The sequence below is a fragment of the Cervus canadensis genome, chromosome 8 (genome assembly GCF_019320065.1).
Source record: "Cervus canadensis isolate Bull #8, Minnesota chromosome 8, ASM1932006v1, whole genome shotgun sequence".
Lineage (NCBI taxonomy): Eukaryota > Metazoa > Chordata > Mammalia > Artiodactyla > Cervidae > Cervus > Cervus canadensis.
The window spans coordinates 78,537,360-78,560,305 of record NC_057393.1 but is presented as its reverse complement, the minus strand read 5'-3'; the positions used below and the strand labels follow the sequence as shown (position 1 = coordinate 78,560,305).

Here is a 22,946-nt window from a genome sequence, read left to right as displayed (position 1 = left end):
TATAAGGGAAAAAGAAGAGAACAGTAATATTGCAACCCATTGATAAAGATTAAACTGTCTTCCTTAGCTTAATTGGACAGGGCTTTTTTATTTTGGGGTTTATTTTGGTGCTTCCTTACACTGCTTAATATATCAACCAAGTAAGATAATTGTTTTTCAGTGATCTTTGTGTAGGAGTAAACAAAGTTTGAGATTAAAGTTTTGTTTGTTTGTTTGTTTTTCCCTCCTTCCTAGAAGCTGGGCCCGTTAGCTCAGTTGGTTAGAGTGTGGTGCTAATAACACCAAGGTAAGTGGGTTTGATCCCCATATGGGCCAGAAGCTTATGCTTTGGGCTTCCCTTGCAGCTCAGCTTGTAAAGAATCCTCCTGCAATGCAGGAAACCCTGGTTTGATTCCTAGGTTGGGAAGATACCCTGGAGAAGGGATATGCTACCCACTCCAGAATTTTTGAGCTTCCCTGATGGCTCAGCTGGTAAAGAATCCTGCAATGTGGGAGACCTGGCTTCAATCCCTGGGTTGGTAAGATCCCTTGGAGAAGGGAATGGCTACCCACTCCAGTATTCTGGCCTGGAGAATTCCATGGACTATATATCCATGGGGTTGCAAACAGTCAGACACAACTGAGCGACTTTGACTTTCAGAAGCTTTCTAGGTTACTCCTGAACTAATTAAACTGTGTTCTTTGTTTTGCTTTTTACACTGGCTATAGTGTCTTTTTACTTTTACCCTAAAATCCAGGTTATAATATACTATAGAACCACTCACATATGCTGATGGAGAACTTACTGCTTAGTCGTTCTTGTGTGTTTGATGTTTGGTCTCCCCACGGGGTTGTAAACTCTTTAAGGGCAGAACAGTGTCTTTTGTTCACCATTGAATCCTCTGTCCCTAGTATAATACTTGGAACATAGTAAGCATTTAATAAATAGTTGTTAAATAAGTGAACAAATTAATGAATAGCTCAAGTTAAAGTCACTGTCATTGAATATTAGCATGGATCAATAATGGAGTTATCAAACTACATGTGGCAGGTGAAACTAAAAACAACAGTGACAACAATAACATTATCTAACATAATTTAACATAAATAATGTAATTTAACAACAAGAAATTATAATAACATTATTATAAAACAATGTGACCAATTATTTGGAAAGAGAATGATCATTTCTAATGATCATTATTTATGTTATTTAGAGAGAGTATAATGTAGTACATATAAAAATTTTCATAATCTTCAGTAAAATATATATTCTATAGGAACACCCAGTACACATGCATACACAAAACAAAATTTTCACAGAATATTTACCTTTACTGTGAGGGGCATACTGATATTTCTATTCTTATCTATTTTATGCTTTCTCTTATATTTCATTAAAAAATGTTGCTCATGACCAACTAAATTGATCTCGTGTGTCTTGTGGTCTGAAGAACTCCCCCACAGCAGTGAGAAGCATGGGTTCTGGAGTCAGACTGCCCACTGCTCAGCCATTTACTGGTGGTGTGATACTGGCCCAGTGTCCAATGATGAAGCTTCACTGCTTCATCCACAAAATGCAGAAGGTGTTAGTAACCACATCATAGGGTGGTTGTGAGAACTAAGTGAAATAATGAGTGGAAAGCTCTTACCACAAAGACAATCCTCAAACACATTAGCCACTATCATGTATCAGACATTACAAGCATGCTTCTCAGGTGTCTCTTTATCCTCTGAAAAGTCTCATGCTGTAGTATTATTACCCCCATTGTAGAGTAAGAAAAGTAAGGTTTAGAGAGGCTGAATGAATCATCCAAGGCCAAATGGTCAACAAATGTCAGAGCTGGAGTACTCAAACCAGGTCTGTCTGACTCTGACCAGGACTGTGGTTTTTCTTTTTTTTTCTCCAGGGAACATTTCAAGAAGGCTCCACGGAAGCACTGGGACTTGAGGTAGCCTTTGAAAGATGAGTGAATTATATAAAACCGATGCCCAAATGCTACTTCCCATGGTTGAAAGAAGTTGGAGTTTAGGATTGGCCACTTCTGGGTTCTATCCTTGGCCTACCATATGCCAGCTTAAGTAACTGGGTGCAATTTTACTTAGCCTCCCCTGAGACTCAGTTTCCTCAACTTTATGCTACTGATCAAACCAACTGTGCAGAGTTCCCATGAATAATGAGATACACATGATACATTTTTTTATTGTCTGGCACATAGGTGCTCAACAAATGTAAGCTATTTTTATTAGCTAGAATTTGCTTAGAAGGTATGTGAGTTAGAATTTAATCTCTTACCTAGGGCTTAATTAAATCTGCAATTTGTAGGCATCAATGGATGCAATTTGAAGCCATCTTGAAAGCACGGGTGAAAATACACTGTATGAAAAGGTCTGGTAAGTTTTATCATTTATCAGCTTAAGCAGTTCCAAGCAGAATGACTGTTAGTGACATTGAGATTGCAGCTATTGAATGTACTTTGGGTGGCAGAGTTTGTCCAACATAATCTCTTCCAAGTTACTAGCGATACTGTTCACCTTTCCAGGGTTAATGTAAAGTACATTTGCCTCACCTAGGAGCCATCAGGACTTTACAAGTACTACAGAGCATCCCATGACAACAGAGCCAACTTGGCAGTACTGTTCATTTCCATTGCAGATTAATTATCAACTCCACTGCCTGCTCTTCAAGACTTGGGACCTTCAGAGATGAATCAAATATTAGAAAATATAAAGTTGGCTTCTGTTTACACCCCCTGCTCACTTCTACCTCTGTGGACTGGAAGAAAGCCAAATTTCTTGTTCCCCAGGGGACTCCATGGTGAGTAAGGTGGTTACTAAAGCCCCGGACATCAGAAGTGGAGCACAGCTGTGATTCTGAAAGCCTCATTCATAGGTAGGAAAGGTGATCGCAGAGTTTATGAAGTTGGGATGCACAGTTAAGATTCTTAGGTGCCCAATCAACCCTGGAAAAACTCTATCCTGCAAGTGAATTACAGAGAGGTAGTGAGAACAAATGTTTTAGTCTCTTGAGCAATTAAAATACTTCTGAGACAAAACTATCAGAAGAGTGGAAACTGTCAGAAAGACAGTTTTACACACATATATTTTAACTAGAAATATGATTCCACATGTCAAAGAGGGTCCTGGGAGTTTTGGTGTGTTTGGTGATAGAGTGATAAATGTGAAACATATGCCCTCAAAGAGTTTATTTATTAACAAGAAGCACTGAAAAGCACAGAAGTTGGGAGAACGGGACTTGAACCCTGATACTACTACGATGGTTTGTGTTGACTTGAGTAAATCTCTTATGTTTTGGTCTTTTTCCCCTAATTTGTAAATTTCAGATTCATATCCATGGAACAGAGTCCAATTATAACATTGCCTGAGATTCTGAAAGTCTTACGTGATCAAGCTAAGATTTTTTTGATTGGGATTGAGCTCCATTAATTGAGCTCCATTAATTGAGCTTTCTTTCTTTCTCAAAGAGAAGGAATCTTTTTGCACTGTGCTAAGGGAGTCTACCCATGTAAGTCAGCACGTGACTTGCCAGGTAAAAGAATCATGTGTGGAATACCTCAATAAAATCTATCCTTTCAAATACTGTATTTATTAATGAGTAGCAATAAAAGAATGAAAATTAGTTTTCAAGATTTTCACACTTTGTTTCTGATCCTTATAAAAACTCTATAAGGTAAGTCATCACTTCAGTTCAACAGAAGAAAATAACTGAGACTTTAAAAGGATTCATTTCTTGCCAATATTTACATACTAATAATTAATAAGTAGCAGAAATAGACTTTTATTCCACTGGGAAATGCTGGTGGTCATAATGATACTGGGAACCTTTTTGTATTTTGCCATATGCCTTTCAACTTCCAACCAAATGCTCCTGATCATACACATTTTGGAACAGCTAAAGCAGAAACTGTCAATCTGTAAGATGCAGACCCCTGGGGAGGTTGTTGGAAGGTTATTTCTGAACGCATTCAAATCCTCATAGACACTAGGAAATACCTGGTCACTAAATGTCTTAGTCAGTTCAAGCTGCTCTAACAAAGTACCACAGACTGGGTGTCTTATGAACAGCAGCAGTTTATTTCTTATTGTTCTGCAGGCAAGAGATGAGGAAACCAGTGTAACCAAGTACTGGTGAGAGTGCTCCTCGAGGCTCCAATCTGCTGGAGAGTAGACAGAGCTCTCTAGGGTTTCTTTCTACAAGGATTTTAATCCCATTAAATAACTAACTACACCACTCAAAGGCCCCATCTCCTAATACCATACACAAATTGGTTAGGAATTTCAACATATGAATTTGAGGAGGCACAAACCTATAGTCGAAAACACCAAAAATTTAATATCTCAAATACGTGCAAATAGTCCTTTTATTATTAAAATATTTCCAAACAGTTATGATTACTAAAAACAAATAATTATATAAAAACAAGACTGAATTACAAACAATTTTCCCTCAAAATGTATTTTTTCAATCAATGAATACTGAGAATACAACTAATATTGCTTGGACATTGTGAAACTTCAGATTATTAAAAGTGTGACCCTGTAAACTTCCTGGAGTTATGAAAATGTTCTATATTGTGATTTGGTTGTTGGCTACATGTATGTACACATTTGTCCAAATGCACTGAATTATATGCTTAGGTTATATACATTTCATTATGAATCTTACCTCAGTTTTTAAAAATGAGGCTCAGGCATTTGGAAAGTTGACAACCAAATGTACAACAATCACTCAAATCCTAATTAGCTTTCCCCTTTGGGCAGTATTTGGGGTGATAGTGAAGTGTCCTTCCACTCTGTGAGCTAAACTACTAAAAATCAACATTGGTGGGTGAAATTGCACACCTATGAGTGCAAATCAAAAACCTTCTGGCAAATACATGTCTGGGAAGTGTGAAAACAGTAATATCAACCAAGGTGATCAGAACATAGATTTGTGAAGGCAGAAAGAGAATATGATTGCAATTTAGAAAATGGAAACTAATTGAATGTTTAGAGAAAGGTAAGAGTCAAAACTCAACATTCAAATAACGAAGATCATGGCATCTGGTCCCATCACTTAATGGCAAATAGATGGGGAAACAATTGAAACATTAAGAGACTTAATTTTTTTAGGCTCCAAAATCACTGCAGATGGTGACTGCAGCCATGAAAGTAAAAGACGCTTGCTTCTTGGAAGGAAAGTTATAACCAACCTAGACAGCACATTAAAAAACAGAGACATTACTTTGCCAACAAAGGTCTGTCTAGTCAAGGCTATGGTTTTTCCAATAGTCATGTATGGATGTGACAGTTGACATATAAGAAAAGCTGAATGCGGAAGAACTGATGCTTTTGAACTGTGGTGTTGGAGAAGACTCTTGAGAGTCCCCTGAACAGCAAGGAGATCAAACCAAGTCAATCCTAAAGGAAATCTGTCCTGAATATTCATTGGAAGGACTGATGCAAAGAACTGACTCATTGGAAAAGACCCTGATGCTGGGAGGGATTGGGGGCAGGAGGAGAAGGGGACGATAGAGGATGAGATGGCTGGATGGCATCACCAATTCAATGGACATGAGTTTGAGTAAACTCCGGGAGTTGGTGATGGACTGGGAGGCCTGGTGTGCTGCAGTCCATGGGGTCGCAAAGAGTTGGACACAACTGAGCAACTGAACTGAACTGAACTGAGCCACCTTTCTTTGTTCTAATGCCTAATATTGAAGACTTCCCTGGTGGGTCAGTTGGTAAAAAAAACTGCCTGCAGTGTGAGAGACCTGGGTTCAATCCTTGGGTCAGGAAGATTCCTTGGAGAAGGGAATGGCAACCTACTCCACTAGTCTTGCCTGGAGAATTCAATGGACAGATGAGCCTGGCAGGCTCTAGTCCATGGGGTTGCAAAGAGTCAGACAGGACTGAGTGACTAATACTTCATCTAATCTTGAGGTGAGCTTTTGTTTTCTGATTTAGACTTTTCAGGTAACCTAATTCTAGTAAATAAGTGCACCAAGTAGAAGCTATGAATATTTAGACACTTGCAAAGGTTCATATAATTTATATGCTGTATTATTCATCAGTCTCCTTTAAATTTGTTTCAGCTCAGTTCAGTTCAGTGGCTCAGTTGTGTCTGACTCTTTGCAACCCCATGAACTGCAGCACGCCAGGCTTCCCTGTCCATCATCAATTCTCAGAACTTGCTCAAACTCATGTCCATCAAGACGGTGATGCCATCCAACCATCTCATCCTCTGTCGTCCCCTTCTCTCCCTGCCTTCAATCTTGCCCAGCATCAGGGTCTTTTCAAATAAATCAGTTGTTCACCTCAGGTGGCCAAAGTATTGGAGTTTCAGCTCCAGCATCAGTCCTTCCAATGAATATTCAGGACTCATTTCCTTTATGATCGACTGGTTTGATTTTGCAATACAAGGGACTCTCAAGAATCTTCTCCAACACCACAGTTCAAAAGCATCAATTTTCAGCACTCAGCTTTCTTTATGGTTCAACTCTCACATACACACATAACGACTGGAAAAACCATAGCTTTGACTTTATGGACCTTTGTTGGCAAAGTAATGTCTCTGCTTTTTAATATGCTGTCTAGGTTTAATAGCTTTTCTTCCAAGGAGCAAGTGTCTTTTAATTTCATGGCTGCAGTCACCATCTGCAGTGATTTTGGAGCCTCCCCCCCCACCCCCAAATTAAGTCTGTCACTGTTTCCATTGTTTCCCCATCTATTTACCATGAAGTGATTGGACCGGATGCCATGATCTTCATTTTATGAATGTTGAGTTTGAAGCCAGGTTTTTCACTCTCCTCTTTCACTTTCATCAAGTGGCCCTTTAGTTTCTCTTTGCTTTCTGTCATAAGGGTGGTGTCATCTGCATATCTGAGGTTATTGATATTTCTCCCGGCAATCTTGATTCCAGCTTGGGCTTCATCTAGTCCAGCATTTTGAATGACATACTCTGCACAGAAGTTAAATATGCATGGTGACAATAGACAGCCTGACACACTCCTTTCCCAATTTGGAACCTGTCCATTGTTCCATGTCCAGTTCTAACTGTTGCCTCTTGACCTGCTTATAGATTTCTAAGGAGGCAGGTCAGGTTGTCTGGTATTCCCATCTCTTGAAGAATTTTCCACAGTTTGTTGCGATCCACATGGTCAAAAGCTTTAGCATAGTCAATGAAGCAGAAAGTAGATGTTTTTCTGGAATTGTCATTTTTTTCTATGAACCAATGGATATTGGCAATTTGCATTAAATTTGGTTAATGCAAGCCAATTCCTTTGTGTCTAATCATTTCTAAAGACCTCAATTTTAAGTTCATGCATCTTAAGACTGTGATGACTCCTTATATTAGCACAGAATTTTTAGTTTTCAAGTGACAGAAACACAACTCAAACTTCTTTAAGCAAAGGCAGAAATTTATTTACTGGCTCATTTAACTTTGAAGTTCAAGGTGGCACATCCTTCAGAAAAGCTGGATTCAGAAACCTGAATAATTTGCTTAAGTATACTGCATTCTTCATTGGTAGGCTCTTCTTTACCCTCTATTAGCTACATTTTTAGTCAGGCTTTCCTTTTGCCTTGACAAAAATGGTTGTCAAAAGATTTAAATTACTCCTAACTTCTAAGACATCCCAGTGAGAAAAGAATCTCTCTTTCCAATAGTTACCCCCAAATCCTGCACCAGTATCTACCTGGCTTGACTTGAGTCACATGGCTAAGCCTGAATTAATCACTGAGCCTAGGGATACAGAATGTGCCAACTGACCTGGGATCTGGATCCTAGAATTTCACTTCAGCTGGAAGGGGAGATGGCCTCTCCCAGTTCATGTGGAATTAAGGGAAGGGGAGTTCTGAGAGGGTAACAGGCAGGAAGGCCAGTGGTCTCCAAACAGAGGAAATAGGCTGCAAGTGCCAGACATTTTTCTCTCTCTTAAGCGGCAGGAGGAAACAAACCAGCGATATTTTTTTCTTCTCTATACAAATTTAAAAGGAGGTTTCTCTTAAAATGCTGTGTTGCCATGACACCTGGTTTCACCTGAAGCTAACTATTCTCAAACCTTGAGTTCGCCAATATATTTCTTTTTCTTATGGAAATGTTTGTCTTAAGATATGTTAATGTACCCCAGACTCTGTCTTCAAGTTGGTTCCGCCAAATGGCCTAACCTACTTACTCAGGTATTGTTCCTCTAACCTATGTAAATGAAACTATTTGTTTGGTAATCTGCCCTTCTACAAGATTCAAGTCAATTTTTTATGGCCAGGGATGAATTATCTGGTGCCATTCTAAATTCTAAGACATTCCTTTCTTTTCATTAACAGACTGTGAGTGACTCTATCACATACAGCTAAAGACTAGCAGGGGGGTACTTTTTCTGCCCCCTTCTGAGGCCTATGTCAGAAGCTTTCTCTATCTCCTTTATACTTTAATAAAACTTTATCACACAAAAGCTCTGAGCGATCCAGCCTCATCTCTGGCCCCGGATTGAATTCATCTCCTCCGGAGGCCAAGAATCTCGGCATCTTATCGTTCAGCAACAACCTTTCAGTTCCCAAATAGATAGTAGAAGTGCTAATACCAGGTGAAGGGAGAATAGAAGCTCGGCAGGTCAATATCCAGCATGCCCCTCAAAACCACACTGTGAGGCTCTGCCTGACCTTTTAGCCAATAATCCGTGACTCATCCTTGTTCCCTCTTTCCTTTATCCCCTGCCTTCCTACAACCAACACAGGAGACTGAGAAAGTAGGAGTGGGTCATGGCTTGTAAATATCTTTAAAAGCCAATCTATTCTAAATTTAAGAAGTAAATCAGATACAATGTGGAGCTTGTATCTTAAGGGTAAGACCCTAGTAGTCATTCTTTTATAACTAAGAATCTGTGGAAAGCAAAAGATATTCTGAAACTAAAATAAAATTTTTTGAGATATGATCATCTGCTTTTGATTTTCTATTCTCCTCCTTTAGTTTATTGAGACTAACTGTCGTGGGGATATTTTTTATCACAATAAATCAACAAGCAAACAAAGTCTTCTATATAACAATGGATTATCTATTCATTCTGCAACTATTTGTTAAGCACCTACTGAGGGCTTCCCAGGTGGCCCAGATGGCGAAGTGTCTGCCTGCAATGCGGGAGACCTGGGTTTGATCCCTGGATTGGAAAGATCCCCTGGAGAAGGGAATGGCAACCCACTCCAGTACTCTTGCCTGGAAAATGTCATGGACGGAGGAGCCTGGTAGGCTATAGTCCATAGGGTCGCAAAGAGTCGGACATGACTGAGCGACTTCACCTCACTTACTGTACGCCCAGAACTGGTTCTAAAAGAATATAGTATTAAAATTCCGTTTATGTGATTGTGAATATGTGAGCTAGTTATGATTTTGAGGATAATAATACACCCCACTTAAGCTTATAGATAAGGAAACTAAGGCACTAAAGTGTGAAGTGTCTTGCTCTCAAATAGCTAATCATTCATGCAGCTACAATTTGAACCTCCCCCGCAGAGTCAGTACTGTCAATCACATGACTGTATACTACTTGTAATAAGGTAATCACCAGTTTGGTGTCTGGTACATGATTGATGCTTAAGAAATTGCAGGGCAGAATTATCAACAGTTTGTCCAGGAGTAGGTGATTTGTAGTGATCCAGGCAACAGGTCCAGGATAGATATAAAGGAGGATTGAAATAAAATCCCAGGTGTGTAGTTCTTACAAGATTTTGACAGGAATAAAAGTGAGTCTCCACCCTGGAAAGTTGCTACACTTTATAGATGACTGTGGCACAGGGGATCAAAATAAGGGCTTGGGTCCTGGAAAATGGTTGCAAATAGCAAACAGACTCAGAAACAAGGCAGAATCCAAGTCACAAATTGTAACTCATACTTAGAAATAGGCAAGCAAGGAAGCATGGCATGATTCCTTGCCACCCAGAGAGCTTTGACCAGCCTGGGAGATCCCAAGCTGCAGCTGGGCATCAGGCGCTTCACTAAGAGAATGGCAGTGGGAGCATGCAGCAGGCAAGTCCAACGAAGCACGTTTATAATTTATTGATGACAGCAAGTTGCTGGATTAGCCAGAGAGAGAGACATGGAGGGAGGGTGGGAGGGGAAGAAAGGCAGGGAGAGAGGGAGAGAGGGAGGAAGGGAGGGTGGGAGGGAGGATGTGCGTGTGTACATGTCTGTGTGTTAATCAATCTTCTAGTGTGTAGGAAGCTATTTTTAGAACACATCCTTCCTAAGCCTCCTTTGGATTCCTAAAACATTTCGACAGCTACCTGGTCAAGATGATTCTTTAGAAAAATAAGCTCATTACTTGCAAGCAAACAACCAACAATAACAACAATGATGAGAATAAATTTTAAAACCCTCACTCAAATCAATCACTACAATAAAAATGAAAGCCCTTTTTTTAAAAAAAGATTTTCAATGGAGTGGCTATTTAGACATCATCTTTAAAATATGTAGGATCGTCTCAACCTTTCATCATACGAGAAAATAAATGCAGTACCATGAAGAGTGACAAACCAACCGGCATTCTTAGGAAAAGACTGAGGAAATCAGCCAGATAATGATAAAGGGTTTTTCCCCACCTCATTTTCCTTTCTCTTTCTTTCTTTTACTTTAAATCCAGAATTTGAAACAAAAAACCTGGCCTGGACTTAAGAAAGGGGCAATGGATCCTAATTCTTCAGGCTGCTGCTTCTCCTGGCAACCTTTAAAGGAGAATGTGGGACTGTGCTGATACCATCCGGGTGAAAGACAGCGTCATTTCTATTTAAATTTACATCTGTTGCAAACTCACATCACAATTAAATGTGTTTCTTAGGTATCTTAGTAAAATTGAGATAATTTTGAGATAAAATTGAGATAAATTTCCATAAAGTAGCTGCTAAGGAATGAGAAAATCCAAATTCTGGTGTACAATCTATTTTGGCAAGTATTTAAAAATTTCTGGGCCTGTTTAATTCCTCCGCAAACCAAACACTTTTGACTAGATTCAAATTTTTTTTTTTTTTAATGTGGCACTTTGGCAACATGGTAAAAAGTTTTTATATTCATAGGCTAAATATAGACATCATGCCCACATATGGCAAATTATAACGAAGCAAGAATTATACCAGTTTGAGTCCCATGATCCATGAATTAAAGAGAAAATTCTGCAGAAATGGTTGGGAGACTCCAAAAATAATAATAACAGTGTTAATGAAGTACTAAAAATAAGAGTAGGGGTGGATATTGGAATATTTTTCTCCTTCCTTTTCATGTCATTCCTTTTCTGAGATGTCAAATTAGGCATTAATTTTCTACCTCCAGGTGGCAACGTACAGCAATCCAGCTCGGGCACTTGGGCCACCAGTAATTATCATAGCAGCCATTTTTCAAAATATAGCAGTCACTGTCCCAAACAGCGACCTCACTGAATTCTTCACATACCCTTTCCCCAAACATACATACCATTTTACAGACAGGGAAACTGAAGTATGGAATTACAGAATGGCAGCCTGGAGAATGGAGCCTGGTTTTCTTGGCTTCAAGTCTATGCTCCTTGCGTTGTGCCATGCAGCTTCAGTGTTGGTAATACAGTGAAAGAAAGACAAGAGCATAACTTGGGGATCAAAGAGGAGAATGAGGCTGTAAACAGAACAAGAGCCCTTGCACAAACATGTAATTTATTAAAGATTTGTAATTTCACAAAAGTGCCAAAAGCCTAAGTCTTTTTGCAAAGCAACTCACACAATCCAAGTGAGCGTCCAAGGAGGCCCTGAGCACCTCAGACAGTTTTGAAAATCCCTGTCTAGATGATCTTTAATTAAGGACTTTTCAGTATTAAACTCACATCTGTCCTTTGCTGATCTTTAATTATTAACATAGGATAGTTCCTATCTTAGAAGGGCGGATAGGTTACCCTTCTTAGTTTTCCTTCTAGGACTTTAACCTTCTCTTGGAGGATTGTCCTGTGACATAATCATAATGCAAACTCAGGTGAGCCAGTGAAGCAAAATGAGGAGGGATGAGCAATGGATTTAGCTACTGGCCTAGGAGTGAAAGAGGGCTGAACTAAGCAGTTGAGCCTCTCCAACTCAGTCAGTCTCCTTTTGTACTTGGAGAATTCTTGTGTGAGGGACTGGTTTACCCTACAGAGAACAAGGCTAAATCCATGGCTAAAAATGAGGCTGAATGTCTGCTGGAGATCCCCTCAGGGCTGTGTCTTATGGAGTAACTAAACCAAACAGAGACTAATTGCTGGCAATCCCTGAAGAGGAAAGTTATTCTTTCCAAGCCTGGACCCTGAAGGGTTTGCATGATCTATGAGGCATTTATTTGAGAGACTAAGTCCTAAGAATTGTTTCTTGATCTCATCTTCCTTACTGGCTTCCTAAGCTCCAGCTCCATCACAGGGCAAGCCTGATAGAGATTTAGAGGTTTTGAGACATTTCTGGCACATGGAAGTACAGACAGTAGCATCCTTATGGAAAAAATATACATATATATGTATGCATGTTGGTACTGATAAATATGTAACTTCTCTTACCTCTTTCTATACACATACAAACACATAAGCACAGTTCACACACACACACACACACACACACACACACACACACATTGTTTTTTCCTAAGGCTCATGCATACTGATATCAAAAGCAACAAGAGAAGGAGAGGCCTAGAGGTAACACGGAGTCAAGGCTTCCAGGCTTCCACTAATTACATGTGATTTGGGGTGAGTCTGTCTGAAAAGTGACCTCCTCTTCATGTGGTATCCTGCTGTATGATCAGAAAGACTGGATGTTGAAAAACTTTAAATTCAAAATTAGACAAAATTCTACTGAGGAGCCACCAAAAGCACAAAGTGCCTGGGAAGTAGAGGGATGGGAACTCTGACCTTTGACAGGTTTGGTTTTTCTTGGTATCACAATGGGTCCATTACCTCTGCTTGTCAAATAATCTAACTCCAAGAGGCATTTTTAAACTTGGGGAGTGCAATTCCATAGAAGGTATCACTACATAGAGATGATCACTGTTAACATTTCTGTGTTTTTTCCTAATTTTTTCCAATACATGTGTGTGACCATCCTCCCTACATAGGTGGAGCCTGTCAGCAGCCTGTGGTTTCCCTCACACTCATCTTGTATGTAGCATTCCACATACAATGAGAAATTTCCATTTTACTAATAATTTCAAGCATATGAAATTAAAAGGGTAGAAACGGCCTCCGAGAGCACAAAGCATTTTGCTTTAAAAACTCTTCTCTATTTAGCACCTAGCTAACTCCTCTATCCCACTGTATTATCCCTCCACAGAGTCAGTTGTTGTTTCTCAACCTACAAATACCACAAGCAGGGGGAAAAAAAAAAAAAAAAAGGTTGGTATCTTGCTTCACAGCTACCACATAATATCCAGGTGAAGGCAAATATGACACCAACAAGCATCATGTACATAAAAGTATCAGTTCAATTCAGTTGCTCAGTCGTGTCCGATTCTGTGACCCCATGAACAGCAGCATGCCAGGCCTCCCTGTCCATCACCAACTCCCGGAGTCTACCCAAACCCATACCCATCTAGTCGGTGATGCCATCCAGCCATCTCATCCTCTGTCATCCTCTTCTCCTCCTGCCCCCCATCCCTCCCAGCATCAGGGTCGTTTCCAACGAGTCAACTCTTCGCATGAGGTGGCCAAAGAATTGGAGTTTCAGCTTCTGCATCAGTCCTTCCAATGAACAACCAGGACTGATCTCCTTTAGGATGGACTGGTTGGATCTCCTTGTAGTCCAAGGGACTCTCAAGAATATTCTCCAACACCACAGTTCAAAAGCATCAATTTTTCAGCACTCAGCTTTCTTCACAATCCAGCTCTCACATCCATGCATGACCACTGGAAAAACCATAGCCTTGACTAGACGGACCTTTGTTGGCAAAGTAATGACATGTCATTTTCTGAGAACTATACTTATACTGTATAGTATATCTCCTTGATTCACTAATATGTTCTGTTCATTTCCTCATACCATTAAATATGCCTCAAAAAACCCATAACTTTCAAAGGCCTCCCGACAATAGTATAAAGTTCTGGTGTAAGAAATTCAACGTGGATGTGACGTGAACTCTGCAAGATGTAAGAGGACCCTCATCACAGGAGACCACATGGAACTTCATCACCTTCACACTTCATGAGGATGATGAGCTTTCTTGGAGGGAGCAAGAAGGAGATAGGGAACCTAATACTAACCTAATACTCATTATCCTATTTAGTATTAAAAAAAAAACAACAGCTTAGGAGTTATTACTATCAACTGAAGCCCAGAGGTCAAGTTAGTTGATATGGAATAGATCTTGGACACAGGACCAGAGTAGCTTGAATTTAGACCCTAGTTTTTTTCAATTTCACTACACTGTACCTCTGAATGGTAAATGAAATCTGAAAGTCAGGTCATATAAAAGGCCTCATAGAATCACATGAAGAAAAAGTTTTAGTAAATGTTATGAGCAAGAATAGGACATTTGGTTACTCAGAATCAGGGGAAAAATGCAATTCAATATAGATCAAATTTAGTTCCCTAAGCTTCCCAGCCCCTTCATGGATCACTGCCTTGTTGCTGCGAAGGGGCTTGTGTAACTCAGTGAAGCTATGAGCCATGCTGCACAGGGCCACCCAACATGGATGGGTCATAGCAGAGAGTTCTAACAAAATGTGATCCACAAGATAAGGGAATGGCAAACCACTCTAGTATACTTGCTATGAGAACCTCATGAACTGCATAAAAGGCCAAAAAGATATGACACCAAAAGATGAGTCCCCCAGGTCTGAAGGTGTCTAATATGCTCTTCATCTCACCTAACAAGTAGATGTGCTAGTCTAGATAGTGTTCCAGTAATGTTGGGTTGAGCACATTAAAAGGGATTTTTTTAATGTATGCCAGCCAAATGTCATTGGCAGTATTTAATAATCTTGGCAATAAAATTCTGTACTCTATAAAATCATGATTTCTTAAGACATTTTAAAATTTTTATTTGCTTAGTTTCTGTTTCCCCTCCTTGTCTCTGTTGACTTACCATCTCTAGGTGAGCTTCTCTGATACAAGCAAGGTGCAAGAGAAGCACTGAAGTAAATGAGCTACCAAGAAGGCCAGCAAGCCACGCCATCTACAAGAGCCATCAGTTTTTTATCTACACTTCAGGGTTTCTGCCATCTAATGATGGTTGACACGCAGGACAGGAAATTACAGATACCACTCAACTTACACTGTTCCTTAAGCTGGTAGACAAACAATAGGGTGGCATGATGCCCAGAAGCTCTCAAGTATGTCACTTCAGGTATCCCTCTATTCACAGCCCCAAATATTCTCTATCAACTCTTAATGGAGCCCAAACTCCCTCCACACCTACCACAACTATTCAAGTCCTCTATAAGATTCCTTCTCCCTTAACAAGCCTATGTACCCAACATAGGCTGGGAAAGATATGTTCTTATTACTGATGAGTTAATTTTTTGCTTAGTTCTACCACTTTAATATATTTTTTTCTACCAAAATATGTAACATGAATTATTTCCAATCATGAACAACCACATGTGTTATGCCTTTTATGTATAGAACTTACATTTCTCTTTGTATTGCTTAGAGTAACAATCTGTCTATCCCAGGATATAGTAAATAGTACCACTATCATCTGCATTCATCTTTACCAGAGTAAGAGGAAAGGTCACTATGAGTCAGGGAGATGAGAACAGCACCAGGAGGTGCAGTTCCAGGTGTGGGATGGAGGTAAAACCAGAGGCAGTGGGACAGTCCCTGAGGCGGGCCTTCAGTACTGTACTGAGGTGGATGGGGAGGACACCTGGATCCTTCCTTGAAAATGCCTCAGCAAGCCACATCCGCCTTGCCCTGCCGGCCCCATCCCAATGTCCCCTTCGCTTTTCCCTCAGTGGCTCCCACTGCTGTAACGATAGCCTTGGCAGCTGGCAGGGACAAGAGATGTGCACAGTTACAGTCTCTCTTCACTTCTTTCCAAGTCCTTACATAACCTCATGGTCTCTTGGGCTGAAGAGAGTATCCTGTCAAAAGCAAGAGGGATCAGAGGAAAGGAGGCAAAGAAGATTTACAGGGAAGACTCCTGAGTTCCCTCAAGTCTGTCACTGATATCTGTCACCTGGCAATAGTCTGAATTCCCCATCTCCCAGCCTGCCCTCCTGTGGAGGCACTCACAGCTCTAGGGTCCAGATAGCAATTACAATGAGCTGCTGACATGAGGATCAAGGGAGGACTGACAGTATCAGCCTCATGTCATACAGACAGGGTGTGTGAGAGAGAGCCAAAGGCTTTCTTTACTCTTAAGCAGCATTTTATTTCTATTGAAAGATCAGTTACTCAAATTCTACACTTAGATATATACCTGAAAGAACTAAAAATAGAGACTAATAGAGATACTTGTATGTTAGTGTTCATCGCAGCATTATTCATAATAGCTAACATGTAAAAACAATCCCAAAGTCCATCAACAGATGGATGTGTAAACAAAATGTGGCATGTAATATATGAAAGTAAAAGTGAAGTCGCTCAGTCGTATCCGACTCTTTGTGACTCCATGGACTGTGGCCTACCAGGCTCCTCTATCCATGGGTTTTCTAGGCAAGAATACTGGAATGGGTTGCCATTTCCTTCTCCAGGAGATCTTCCCAACCTAGGGATTGAACCAGGGTCTCCTGCATTGTAGGCAGATGCTTTCCTATCTGAGCCACTAGGGAAGTCCATATACATATATATATATATATATACAATGGAATGCTTTTCAGCCATAAAAAGGAATGAAGTTCTAATATATGCTACATAGATAAACCTCAAAAGTTTTGCTTGAAGTGAAATAAGCCAGATACAAAAGAAAACACATTTCATGGTTCCACTTAGATGAAATATCTGGAATAGTCAAAATCATAGAGACAGCAAGTAGATTATTATACCCTGCTTTTTTAACTTATATGAAGAGTTCAGTTCAGTTTAGTCGCTCAGTCGTGTCTGACTCTTTGCGACCCCATGAATCATAGCACGCCAGGCCTCCCTGTCAATCACCAACACCTGGAGTTTACTCAAACTCATGTCCATCGAGTCGGTGATGCCATCCAGCCATCTCATCTTCTGTCATACCCTTCTCCTCCTGCCCCCCATCCCTCCCTGCATCAGGGTCTTTTCCAATGAGTCAACTCTTCACATGAGGTAGCCAAAGTATTGGAGTTTCAGCTTCAGCATCAGTCCTTCCAATGGACACCCAGGACTGATCTCCTTTAGGATGGACTGGTAGAATCTCCTTGCAGTCCAAGGGACTCTCAAGAGTCTTCTCCAACACCACAGTTCGAAAGCATCAATTTTTCGGCACTCAGCTTTCTTCACAGTCCAACTCTCACATCCATACATGACCACTGGAAAAACCATAGCCTTGACTAGGCAGACCTTTGTTGGCAATGTAATGTCTCTGCTTTTTAATATGCTATCTAGGTTGGTCATAACTTTCCTTCCAAGGAGTAAGTGTCTTTTAATTTCATGGCTGCAATCACCATCTGCAGTGATTTTGGACCCCCCCAAAATAAAGTCTGACACTGTTTCCACTGTTTCCCCATATATGGAGAGTACATCATGTGAAATGTTGGGCTAGGTGAATCACAAGTGGAATCAAGATTGCCAGGGGAAATATCAATAACCTCAGATGTGCAGATGACCACCTTTATGGCAAAAAGTGAAGAAGAACTAAAGAGCCTCTTAATGAAGGTGAAAGAAGACAGTGAAAAAGCTGGCTTAAAACTCAACATTCAAGAAACTAAGATCATGGCATCTGCTCTCATCACTTCATGGCAAATAGATAGGGAAAGATTGGAAACAGTGACACTTTATTTTCTTGGGTTCCAAAATCACTGTGGACAGTGACTGCAGCCATGAAATTAAAAGACGCTTGCTCCTCCGAAAAGAAGTTATGACAAATCTAGATATCATATTAAAAAGCAGAGACATCATCTTGCCGACAAAGGTTTGTATAGTCAAAACTATGGTTTTTCAGTAATCATGTATGGATGTGAGAGACGAACCTTAAAGAAGGCAGAATGCTGAAGAACAGATGTTTTCAAACTGTGGGGCTGGAGAAGACTCTTGAAAGCCCCTTGGACAGCAAGATCAAACCAGTCAATCCCAAGGGAAATCAACCCTGAATATTCATTGGAAGGACTTACTGAAGCTGAAACTTCAATATTTTGGCCACTTGATGCAAAGAATTGACTCATTGGAAAAGACCCTGATGCTGGGAAAGATTGAGGGCAAGAGAAGGAGGGGATGACAGAGGATGAGATGGTTGTATTGCATCTCTGATTCAATGAACATGAGTTTGAGAAAAATCTGGGAGATAGTGAAGGACAGGGAAGCCTAGCGTGCTGCCGTCCAGGGGGTTGCAAAGAGTCGGACATGACTTAGCAACTGAACAGCAATATTCCAGGGCCCAGGAGGAGAGTGGGAAGGGGAGTTAATTTTTAATTGCTACAGTTTCTTTAGTGCACTGAAAAAACAGAGGTGACAGTTGCACAACACTGCAAATGCAATTCATGCCACTGAATTTACACCCTTAAAAATTGCTAAAACAGCAACTTTTAGGCCACATGTATTTACCACACAAAACAGATCACCTACTCAGTCAGCATTCAGTTTACTTGATATTCAAGAACAGTTTTTTAGGTTCTTCCAATTGCCGGAAAGTTTTTTGATGTCACCAGATTGGCACATATTTTCTTTGATCTTTCTGCATTTCCTCATGGTCTGTTCTCTATTAGTAAAAATAATTACGTAACATTTATGGAGTCCCAGGCGCCCTTCAAGTCTACATGAATTAGAGAGTTTAATTCATATGAAAAGTACTTGCCGTATCATCCCTGTTTTCCAAAGGAGAAGCATACGTCCTTCCCAGTGTCACCCAGCAAGTAAGAGCACACCCAGAATTCAGTTAGGCTCCAAAACCCACATTCTTAACCATAACTCTAAAGCATCTTTGGAACTCTGCAATAGACACTTTGAGGGAACTTGTGAAAAATCACATTCATATCCTACATCAGACTGATTGAATCAGAATCTCTGAAGGTGGAATTGAGGAATCTTCATTTTTTAAAACTGTTTTTTGGCAGGGGTTGGGGGTGGTGTGGGCTGTGCCTAGTGGCATGCAGGATCTTAGTTCTCTGATCAGGGATCAAACCTGTGCCCCTTGCATTGGGGAGCTCAGAGTCTTAACCATTGGACCACCAGGGAAGTCCGAGACTCTACATTAAAAAAAAAAAATCCTCACATGTTCCAATTTCAAAACTTACTAGAAAGCCACAGGAATCAGTGCCAGGGTGGTAGGCATAAGTACAGACATATAAATTAATGAAACAGAAATGAAAGTGCTGTACACTCTGGCAGAGTATAGAGGATGGACTGACAACGGTTAGAGATGACTATATGAGATTGTAGAAGGAAAAATTCTTAGGAAACTATAATAAATTATCCAACTGAGAGATGAAGACTGAACGATGACAAGGGGTAAGGGAGAGGGCCATTAAAACTAACTCTGTGCCATCTAGCTTGGGTGATTGGTAAGAGAGTAATGCCATTTTCTAATAGAAAATATGGGAGAAAAGAACAGATTTTTTTGAGATGAGAAATAGGACAATGAATGATTTCAGTTGTCTGTTATTTTTTTTAATTTAAACAACCTGTGAAGCTTTTCAGAGTGACTTGGCAGTATCAGTCAAGATATGTGCTAGAGATATAAATCTGGGATTTAGGTGCTCGTAGGTATTAACTGAAAGTGTGGAGGAGGTGAGATTCTCTGAAAAGATCAGAGATGGATTGAGCACAAAGCATTAGGGAATACCTATACTTAAGGGGTAGCAGAAAAAGCAGCACAATTAATGGAGGTTGAGAAATAGATGGAGACATAGGAGAAGAACTAAGAGATTGCAAGACAGACATTTCTAGGAGAATGTGGACACAACACACCCATCAATAAAGTACTTATTATGATAGTGTCAGTTGCAAGAAGCAGAAATCCACTTGAGCTAACTTAAGTGGAAGAGGAGAATTTAATTACAGAATTAAGGAGCGTTTCACTTAAATCTATAGGCAGACCATATGGCTGGGCCTCACAGCGGGGCTAGAATCAGAAATTGGACAACTGTCATGAACCAAGGGGGTATATCTGCTCAGTTCTTTAAACAACTGTTTCATTTATCTTTCTGCAGACTCTTTGCTGTTGCCACCTCAAAGTGCCTGGTTTACATACTGAATAATTTACATATTGAATAATATAAATTCCAAGTCATTAGAAAAAGGATCTGACTGGCCCCAGTTGGATCAGGTATCTACCCATGAGCCAGTCAATTATGGCCATGGTGGGGATAAAGGAAGATACACAGAACAAACATGGCAGCCATGAGCCATTTCTGTGAATAAAGGGAGTAGTTTAACTTAGAGAAGAAATGTTCTGAATTTGGCAGATGCCCCCAAAGATTCTTTAACAGCTGAGCCACAGGGGAAGCGTAAGAATACTGGAGTGGGTAGCCTGGCCCAGGAAGCCAACAGAGGTCTCCTGCATTGCAGGCAGATTCTTTACCAACTGAGATTCCTGGGTTGGGAAGATCCCCCGGAAAAAGGAAAGGCCACCCACTCCAGTATTCTGGTCTAGAGAATTCCATGGACTGTATAGTCCATTGGGACGCAAAGAGTCGGACATGACTGAGCAACTTTCACTTTCCCCAAAGATACCTACTTAAATCTTAAAGTGACTACACAAAGATTTGATTGCCTATTCATGGAGGCATTAATTACAAGAAAAGCTGTGAGAACCCTGACTCTTTTTTCTCTCTTCTGTTTCTTTTAGCTAAGAGGAAAAGTTGCATTAATGTTTGTGTGGGTTTCTCTGTAACAGAGACAACAAAAAAAGAAATTGCTTGTGAAATGCCTTAACATCCTTAGGTCAGAAGATCTAAACAAATACAAAGGGTTTTTTATTTTTATTTTTTTCTAGGGAGAGCTAGAGCTTTCCTGTTGTTTTTGCCTTTGGCTGGGTCTCATTGACTTCCCAAATTGTACTTGCTGCTTTCTGGGTTTCATTAATCAAACTGCCACCTGTGATAGACTGCTGGTCCCTCATCTTATTTTGATTAATTCCATTCTCGCAATCATCTCTCTGGCACAGTTTGCAGTGCATGATTTGTTAGGGGTAGAGCAGGATGAGGGAGGACTAGAGATTTGGAATAGTGGAGTCTTCTCTAGTCTAATCTGACTGAGTCTATCTGTTAATGGAAATATTCTCACCTCCCCCTTAATTTCTTTCAGCTCCAAGAATAGCAGTACCAGCTGTACTTGCCTGAACCATATCTAAATTAATAAAATAAAGTGGGATTATTGACATTTTCTTGCTTCAACTAGCAAATGTGCATCTTTGAATTTTTATCAACTAAAATGATCTCATACTGGAACATTCACAGAAATGGGCTTGACATAAAAATGATAATGCACACTTTACTCATGCTAATTATGCATTTGTATTCCTCTTACTCGCGTTGTTCTTTTATCTATTTTTCATTTCAGAAATTAGTATTAAATTAAGGCAGTTAAAGGAACGCAATATAATGTACTAGACAGGAAAGAGGTTTTGTGGTCACATGTGGTCATACTTGGTCCTATTGCCAGTTCTATTACCTAAGACCTGAGTGACCTGAGGAAAATTATTTAACCTTTCTAAACATTCCTTTTCAAATCTTCACTATCATGCTCTTTAGAGGTTTAAATGATACATGCAAAGAAAGTACCATTAATATCCGACACACAGTAAAGATTAATTAATCATAGTTAAAACAAATGTTTTGGTACGGAGAGAGTGACTTCTTAGTCACACTGTTCAGAATTTTTGTTTCAGATGTCCGGACAGAGGAAGAGTTTAATGCATGGGTAAGCCCAGGAGAGATCTAGGAGCCTGGTTTAGCAGAGGAGAAAAGTGGACTTGTTGCTGGTGGAGATGGTGTCATGCTCTCTTTTGGATCACATAGAAAAGTGTGACAATTATTGGTTTGAGATCCTGCATGTTCTTCACACTTGAGATTGAGAACATCTGAAGGTCTTGGGGACTGGTCCACCACAGTCTATTTGTATGAAGAGCTGAGGAGGCTCCTGGGCAAGAACTCTTCCAGGTTCAAGACTGGAGTCTGCAGACCAGGCTCTGTAAGGAGGGTGATATTGACTGCATCAGCTACTCAAATGTCCTATGGTCTTGACTCTGGGTCTCATGCTTAAACTAAGATTAAAAGATAAATGACCTTCATTTACACCTTTGTAGGACATCTAGAGCACAAGGCCACATGACTTTGTAACCAGCTTAATATTATAGGTCAGAGTGAACTAAACTTTCCCCCCCTTGAGAAAACTTCTAGAACCTAAAGAAGTCAAGGACACAGTGGCCTGAGCAGTACACTTGATCATTCAGAAAATGAAACAGCAAAAGAAGAAATAGGCGAGGGCCCTTGGCAAGACACTTGGATGGGAGCTGCCATGGTGGGGGTGTGGGCAGAATGAAGGAAATGCCCAATGTGGCTATTATTGTAATGCTCATTTTACCCTCTTAAGATGTAGCCTGGGAAATAACAAATGTTCGTGGAATAAATTTCTACTAATTAAGCAATTTATATGCATCATACTTCTGTATTGTCCTTTTTTATTTATTTTGCTTCTGGGGATTAAAATTGAAGTTAAACAGTTCAAAGGAATGTGTGGTATAAACATGGGCTTTGGCATCTGAGAGGGACTTGGGCAAGTTACTTCATGTCTCCATGCCTTTTTTATTTCATCTATAAAATAGGATTATTGGGAGATCTAATTGGATGATGTGTGAATGTATGCCTGACTCTAATAACAGAGTTTTCTGCATAGCAATAACCAGCCATAAACTGCTTAGCAAGAAT

General features: G+C 40.1%; 1 non-coding gene across 1 annotated transcript; it reads left to right on the top strand.

Moving 5' to 3' along the window:
* Positions 1–240: 240 nt before the first annotated feature.
* TRNAI-AAU lies at positions 241–315 on the top strand. Its single transcript has one exon. It is a non-coding gene; the product is annotated as a tRNA-Ile (tRNA).
* The last annotated feature ends 22,631 nt before the right edge of the window (positions 316–22,946 follow it).